We start from the raw sequence: 8,868 nt of genomic DNA, 5'->3' as shown, positions 1-8,868 counted from the left end.
CCCAGTATTCTTTCCTGCCATGGCAGGGGGTCGGACTAGATGATCTGCTCAGGTCCCTTCCAACCCTACAAACTATGAAACTATGAATTGATTCCCTACCTTAAAGGACCTATAGGATTATAACTAAGTTTTCTTCCCCTCTGTCCAACTTACTCCTTAGTTCAGGAGCCAGGAAAAGGGTAATAGTAGTGGCTTGAAGACGCCTTCTTTATTCTTTAGGACATCTAGAGTACGCTTTGTTTTTTTTTGTTAAGTCTGCATCAGTGAGAGGCCACATCAAGAGGTATGAAGGAATAGGTCTGGCTCTCACCCCTGGGACTCCAGGTTCCTGTAGTGCATGTTAAGGACCTGACTGAGAAGGACAGTAAGGACTATAATTTTGAGATAGCTGATCCATGCTGAAACCTCCAAAAATAGCCTCATCAGGAACATACTCCCACATAGAACAAATTTAGTTACTTTATCTATATTCAGAAAAAGATGCTTTCAATCCCTTATTTAAAGAATAGAGCAGCATTAACAGCTCAGTAAGCAGCAATCTGGAGATACCTACATTTGCTGCTTATGGATAGTGTTAACACGTGTATTCACATCTTTCAAAATGGTGCATCTTAGGTCTCTCTTACAATATTCATAACCAGTGATGATTATGGGCACTGATAAGAGTAGGCATCCTAAACTGATGGGAGTCCCTTGAATACAAGTGAAAAATTCGCTTTCTGAATTAGATTCCTACAAAGGGGAAAGCCTATCTGGAAGTCCTATCTGGCAATTTTTTAGTTGCATTGCAGTGTTGTGGTGGGATACTAAGGGAATTAATAAAATGAGCAAAATAGAGGGCTTCCATAGCTGCTAGAAAAGGTGGCTGTCAAATTCCTTCATTGTCTGTGTCCAGCGAAGTAAGACGCTACTTCCATTCTGTAATTGTGGTCTTCACCAGAATTTTATTTGGTGCTTTGTGCAGGAATCTAGTTATAGTCATCAGTCACTTGGTAGTATTGAGACTTCATCCACCTTATACAGCAGTTCAGAGATGTTTTGTCAATAATTCTATACATCTTTTAATTTTCCATTTCAAATTTAATTATTCAGTTTGGTTCATGTAAAAAAAAAGTTGATTTTTTTTTTCCCTAACTCTACACATCTCTATTTTTGTTGTGCATTTCTAAGGCTATGCACAAGACATCTTTTACTTGGATACTCTGCACTAAATACTTTTTGTACTGCAAATAAAGTGCATGAGGTAATATTTGAAATGTATTATACCTCTAGATTCCAATATTCTGTTTTGTATATTTTACATAGTAATATAAATTAAATATATATATGCATATGTTTTGTGTAAGGACCTAAGGTTAGAATGTGAATGAAGGTAAGAGTTGAAATCAGAGAATGTAGGTTTGAGAGCTGAATTTTCTCTTGGTAGAATTTGCACTATGCTGTATGTCACTGGTTCTCAACTGGGGTGCTGTGGCACCCTAGGAGTGCTGTGATGCAAGTGCTGCTACCATAGGCAACGAGGTGAAACTGCATCATGTACAGGGTTGCAGTATGCACACAATCCTGCTGTATTAGGGCTTTCTTCAAACTCTTAAATAGAACAGGAGAGCTGGCTTAGACTATAGCATGTCCCAATCGGCACCCACCCCATGCTTCTCTGAGAAACAGAGGTGCAGAGGACAGTTCCACCTGCACATTTCTGTTTCCAGGAGGAGTGTGGGGAGGCTGGACCAGGAAGGGTTACAGCCCAAGCTGTCCTGCTTAAGAATTATCGGAGAGCTCTAATGCTGGAGGAACATGCCACAGCCCTTCCTAAGCTATAGGGCAGTTTGTGCTGAAGCACTGGTAAGTTGAGACACCACCAAAAGTGGTTCTCAATGGGGTTTACCAACACATTCAAAGAAGTGATGGAGAGGTACTCTGACTCTGAAAAGGTTGAGAATGACTGGTTTACGTGTATGCAATGTTAGACATTAGGACATTTACATCTTATAGATTAAATCAGAAAAGCATAAGCTAACCATTTTATGCTGCTTGGGAAGAAAATTAGTCTAGCTTGAGGAAGTCACCATTTTCAACTCTCTAATTTGATACTGTTTGGAGCAGTTAGCATAACTCTGTTTATTTCTGTAAAGCTCTTAGCATATTTTTGATGCTCAAAACTAATAAAGATTTAAAATCTGGAAAATCCTCCTCTAAGGCCACCTTCCTTTTGAAAAATGCCTCCTTTGTTTAAAACTACATTAATATGTGTATTTCTTTTTCAATGTCTTTGTTCCTGGCTTCATTTATGTGCTGACTGTGTAGACACAGACAATGGTAGTGATACCCATGTAGAAAACTTTAAACTCTAAACACAGATTACAAACCTCAGGATCACTTGTTCTCTCCTGCTTGAGTGGGAAGCAGTATTTAGTTGTTCGCATATGATAGTATGAATAATTATTTTTCTACTGGCATAGTGCATGAAACATGTTTAGTGTAATTACATATTAAATTAAATTGTTGCACAGTAGGTTCATAATATCACTACTTTAATGGGAAACTTAGACCCAGACTGAATATTGAAATCCTTTTGTGCATGTATGTGTGTATATTTTACCTTTAACCTATTTCCACCAATGCATCAGGGAAAATTTTGCAATGCATTCTATTTTGAAGCAATTTTGTTTCATGTTATATTTTCAGTATTTGTTTCCCTACGTTTTATTACTAGATACATTTGTATAAAGCATTGGAATAAATTGCTGAAGGCTCATCTTTGCCTATTTTTTTTAATTTCACCTGAAACCAGTCATTTATTACATTACAAAGCTGGCTATATTTGTTGATAGTCAGGTGACAGTGATGTTGTGGAGTTTGGATTCAAGTTTAGATGAAAAAGAAGAAAGGCATCTTGGTCCCCTTCTTTGCAATAGTGTGTTTTAAGAAAGAACACTCTTAGTATAGATTTTAGGTACAGAAAAGTTCATGGATTTAAATCAAGATGGCAGTTCGTGGGCTGCCAGTGGTCCATGGGCCCCAGTAGCTGCCACTCCTGCTGCCATGTGGCGGGATCCTTATGTTGTCCATGTGGCAGAGGCACCATGCACCAATGCCATTCCGTTGGGGGCAGGGAGTTGTGGACCACTGGAAGTTCCCAAACAGGAGGAGGGGATGGGGAACTGCACATCCCTGGTGTAGCAAACAGAGACCGGGGGGAGTACAAGAATCTCAAAGCAGTGTGCTGTCTGCATGGTGTGCAGCCCCTGGCATACTAAAATTGAACAGCCCTCAGTTAATAGTACAATAATGTCAGGTCTACTTTCTCTTCCTTCAGCTGTTCTCCATATCGATGCCTCTGCCTGTCTAGTTTTAATTCCCTTCAACTAAGTAAAATGAACTTTTACGCTGTCTGCTGTATTTTAAAGTAAATTCAGGTACATTCAAAATAACTGTTGTGGTTGTGGATGGAAGTAAGGGCTTGTCTACAGTTGGAGTTATACTGAAATAGTTGTTCAGAAATAGTTAATGAAAGAAGCTTTAACTAAACTGGAATAAGTGTCCACAAAGTGAGGTATCTAGGGATAACTGTTGCACTCTAATCCAATTTAACTTTCAAGTTTAGACAAGCCTCTGTTATCAAATGTCCTCTAAGTCACATGTGCAGAATGGATCTTTTAGTCTTAGTCTATTTTCTAGCATTAAGTTGTGGCAAAGCTGCTGTCACATTTGGCATTAGTGGATATTGTATTGATGTTGTTGATAGGCAAATGGATGCAGAGACTGAAACCACCTCTAGAAGTAGTCCTTCTGGCACAGTTTGAGGCACAAAAAGTTGCCAGTGGAATGGGAGGTACTTCTCTGCCTGTGTTTATCACATTTGTGGATAAAGAGAAATGTCACCTCTTAGCCTTCCAAAGTCAATACCTGAACTGAGCACTAAGTCCACTACAAATAAATATATATGTGTGATTTAATGATGTGGTCCATTTTCTGTTGCAGCATTAGGATTTGAATTTTGTTTTAGTATACAGCTCCCATGTAACTTCTTCCCTTTTCTATAAAAAGACTCACATGCTCTATCTACGTGAGCATGGGCATACGTCTGCAGCAGCACAAATTTGTGCTGCTAGTTTGTCCTGCAGTGCATGCCCCTGCTTGTGTGGTTTACATGTGCTGCAGAGGGGCTGGCTAGGGCAATGCGGGACTAGTCAGAAGGCAGCCCCCATGATGAGGCACTCTGCGCCCCAGATAACCGGGGAGCAAAGCCCCCACGCCATTCTCCGGCTGGCTTGGACTCAGTGTGCCTTGAGACTGGGGGAGCAGGCAGCTCCATGGGCTGGATGCTCCCATGTCTCCACGTGCCTGAGCCTGCAGAGTCCTTGCACTGGGGCACGTGGAGACAAGGGCTGCCTGCTCCCCTGTTCCCTGTCAGGGAACAGCTGACTGGGGCACAGATTGCCTCGATCGGGGTTGCACAGTGCCTGGAGATGGAGGATCAGACAATTCATCTCCGCATTTGTCCCACGCACAGCACTTTAGCATGCTTTGTGCCATTTTTTTGCAGGGGGGTGGGGTTTGTGACCAGGAAATCCTTTGCCCAAGCACTGTTTATCAGTTGCACAGAACACGGTTCAACATGCAACATGTGCAGTTTGTAGCACTGCAAAGAGGTTTGCGGTGCCACAAACCGTATATGCCTATATATATGGATCTGGCCATAAGGAGTAGTCCTTAAATATAAATATCCCTGCTGTATACATTAGCACCAGTAGCCAGCAGCTGCAAATGATACCTTTTCTTAATCAAGGGAAAGAAAATAAAAAACTAAAGCACTTAGGGAGAAGTGCTCCTAAGCAGAACAGCGTTAGTGCTTCACGTTCTGTGGCAGGTTGAATGTGACTTTTTCACATGAAAAATGAAGCTCAAGAATGCTTTAACAAAAGCAGTTTTTACCTTTTGTAGAACTTCAGTAACTGGTCAATTATTGTTCCCCAGGAAATTTGTAGCCAGCTTACAAAAAAACTATGGAGGATGTGTGAACAATGTCCCACACTCATCTGCTAGTATTAATGGGAGTTCAGTAGCTAAAATCCCTCAAATCCTTCTTTTCATTGCCTTCTGTCAAGCTCAGCAGCACCAGTAAGGCCAAACTCACTGTTTCTGGAAACTAGTATATTTGCCCATGAATCCCTGGCTCCATTCTGCCAAGCCTGGGTTTCTAAGGTCCTTTCCCATCCTTATATAGCTAGGCCCTGCTTAGCTGCCCAGGTCAAAAGAAAGCAGGTGCATTCAGAGCGGCATGTCTGAAAAATCCCTTGAACGCCCATGGGAAAACAGATGCCTAAGATTGGCACTGCTATTAGAAACTTAAATAAATCATGATAGAAGCCATGTACAAAAAAATGGAGGCGCACTTCAGAGATGTATTTGAACTCCGACTTTCTGCTTTTGGTTCCATGGGCACATGAAGCTAGTATCCACTTATAAGGATGACATATGGGTCCAAATGCAGTAAATATTCAAAGGTATATAATCAAGCATTTCTGTGTTTACTTTACATCCCAGAATTGTTCCCTTTGGCACTAATTCTGCAGTCATTGTGCTTATTTTTCCTTCCAAGGGCAAATGCCTATATTTGAATGGGCTAATTACTAAATTGGCCATCAACTAGGAGGTGCACATTAAGCCTTTACAGCCTGTTTTTAGTTGGGGGTCTGCTTTTAATGGTACCTGGAATAATCTGAACATCTTCTGTATGTTGGCTTTAATGTTTCACTCTGAGGTCTGTGTTTTATATTTTAGTATGCAAACACTTGCCTATATTTAAACAATTATATTCTTCATTTGTGTTCCATTTCACTGAGTTGGAGGCACTATATTATGATAGTTTGTTATCATTTTATTTGGCTCAAAGTTTTATATTTATTAACCCAAAGGTCTCTAAGTATGAAACGCACTCTGCCAAGAAGGCAGTTGTATACATACTGTTGAATTTCTTATATTCGCACAGTTTAGACCCAATCTCCAGCCTTTGCTCATGAGAGTGATCCTTACTCTTGTTTTTCATATAAGCGCTTCTGATGCATTTAAATATTACTCAGATGAGTAAAAGTTCTGGAGGCTGGGTCCATATATATAAATGGTTTAATATCTTTTTGGAAAGTCAGCTAATGCCTTAGGCTACTAACTTGAAACCAATTTGCTTTCTTCTTCAAAAGAAGTGAATTACATGTGCACACGCTGATTGTTATTCTGACAAAATGTTAGATCATTTAATCTGAGTTGTACAATTATATTTAATTAATTTCAATTTCTTTGTATTACTGACAGTTTTATAACTGAATTTCAATATTTGTTGATATCAGGTTATAGAAATAATGTATAAATAAACATTTATTTTACCCATAGTATTTACTTTACAAAATCAATTTGTTTCCTTTCCCTTGTGTTGCAAAACAGGAAAAATAAATAAAAATAGAGGAAAATGATTTGCCTGCATTCATTGACCTTTTGCGCATTTATTTAAAAACCAGAGAAATAAAACATAAAATATGCCTTCAGAAGAATAGTTTGAAGGTATTTCTATCACTGTTCGCTTTAAAAAGTGGTTATTCCAGATGTGTTTATATTGAGAATTGCTTGAGATCTAAGTTGCCTTTCCCAAGGAAATACTTTATTATTATTATTATTATTATTATTATTATTATTATTATTGATATTACCGAAGTGCCTGTGAGCCCTAGTCATAGACCATTACTTCATTTTACAAGGTGCTGTTCACAGAATAAAAAATATGCCTTGTTCCAAAGACATCACGATATAAGTACAAAAGAAGAGAAAACAGATGGAAATTACCCCATCTCTCTGCATACATCTGTTTTATTCTTATAGTAATTTTGACAACTATGTGAGGATTACAGTATAGCTGTAAGAAGCATTCTTCCAAGAAAAAATATTGTCAAAGTTTTTATAAAAATAAAATGTAATAAATATTATAGTTTGCATCTCCACTATATTGGCATAGTTAGGGTTAACATTTCTTTAATTTAGTTATGCTAACAATAGATTTAATAGTTTAAGAATGTTTTGTAAATTTATATAAACTCTATTATATGGACTGAAGTTTTTATAAACTCTCTTTAACTTTTGAGACTGGGGAGAGAGGAATGCTTATAAAATCGCTATACTATGTCCAGCATAGTCCACAGTCAGTAGTTATTTAAAAATGGATAAATGATTTGTTAAATTTTGAATCTTTTTATTCATGAATTATCTAAGCTAGATCATGATTTTTTTGTACTTTTTAATTCAGAGCTATTTGCCAGATTGGTGTTGGCTTATGGTTTCTTCAGAAGCAGTTTACTAGAGATATCCAATAATTAGAAATATTTGATTGGATACGTAGATTACATAATACATTTTTATATCTTCATTGGATAAATGAGTGATTAAACTTGTGTAAGCAATTTTGATTTCCCATCCCCCCCGTTATGTTATAATATGATATTCAATATATGTCAAAGTAAATTGTTACCAGTAAATTTGCTTGGAATATTTTTAGCAATCTAGCAGAAAAGAAACATAATGATAACCATTCTAACTTTGTTTTCATCATCACCATCATAGTAATACTAATCCCAGAAAAAACATTGGAAACATTTGGCCAGTTCTGGTGTTTTATCAAGATGTGAAAGCTGATTATCATTATTAATTTCATTATAGAGAATCTAACCTTTAAAAAAATTAAGTACTTTTTTCCATTTGTCGTTTACTATTATTTTAGTATGCATCTGGTCAGATCCTGCAAGATGGGCTAGAACTTTCTGGCCAGTGAATCCAGGCCATCTGCAAGCCAGATGTGGCTGATGGTCCCGATCTGGCATGGGGCAGTCATAGCAGGGCCCTGTCCAGCTTTGCAGAGTGAGGCAGGAGGCATCCTAGCTTTAACCTGGCCCTGTGGCGGGGAGGGAGAGGGTGTGATCCAACCTTGTAGGAGAGGGGGTGAGGGAAAGGGGCATGGCCCAGCTTCAACACAGCCTGGCAAGGGGCGAAGATGGCATGGCCCAGCCACAACCTAGCCCCTCAGGGAGGAGGGGTCATGGCCCAACCCCAGCCCAGCCCCACAGGCAGAAGGGGGCTTGTGACCTAGCCCTGCAGCGGGGGAGGAAGGGGCTTGACCCTGTCCCAGCGCAGCACCGCAGGGGGTGTGGGATGGCTTCATCCGGCCTGGGAGGTAAGAGGGTGTAGGTTGGCTTCATCCAGGAGCAGGGGAGAGGGGAGGAGGGGCATGATCGGGCCCCAACCTGCTGCACAGGCCTCAGGGTTTGAGAGTTTAGCAGCAGGGGAGGGAGGGAGGGTGGCTGTATTTATTGCCACCACTCCCCTGCCACCAAATGTCCTGATCCGTGGAGAACCCCATGGGCTGGATACCTAGTGTTCTATGGGTCACATTTGGTCTGCTGGCCAGAGGTTGAACATTCCAATGCCCTTTATGCTCCAAAGCTACAAAATATGTGAAATGTGTGAATTGTAAAAATTTTAGTTATAGTGATCACAGGAGACCAGGAAAATTATGTTCATAGTGCTGAATGCACTTTTTTTCCCTGCTGTACACAAACTGCCATGTCATTTAACTTAGTCATGTTCAGTTATAATAAAAATGTCATTAGGTAGAATAACCATTAACTCAAGTAAGATCTGAGGGTACTGGGTACTTCACAGGAGTTGCCTGGCACCTTTCAGAATCAGGCCTGTAATCCTCACAAACCCTTGTTCATAAACAGCTTTTTTTTTTCCTAATGGTTTCATAGTTTCATAGTTTGTAGGGTCGGAAGGGACCTGAGCAGATCATCTAGTCCGACCCCCTGCCATGGCAGGAAAGAG

Source organism: Crocodylus porosus, unplaced genomic scaffold (assembly GCF_001723895.1).
Source record: "Crocodylus porosus isolate Cpor-Errol unplaced genomic scaffold, CroPor_comp1, whole genome shotgun sequence".
NCBI lineage: Eukaryota > Metazoa > Chordata > Crocodylia > Crocodylidae > Crocodylus > Crocodylus porosus.
Note: the sequence above shows the minus strand (reverse complement) of the source record.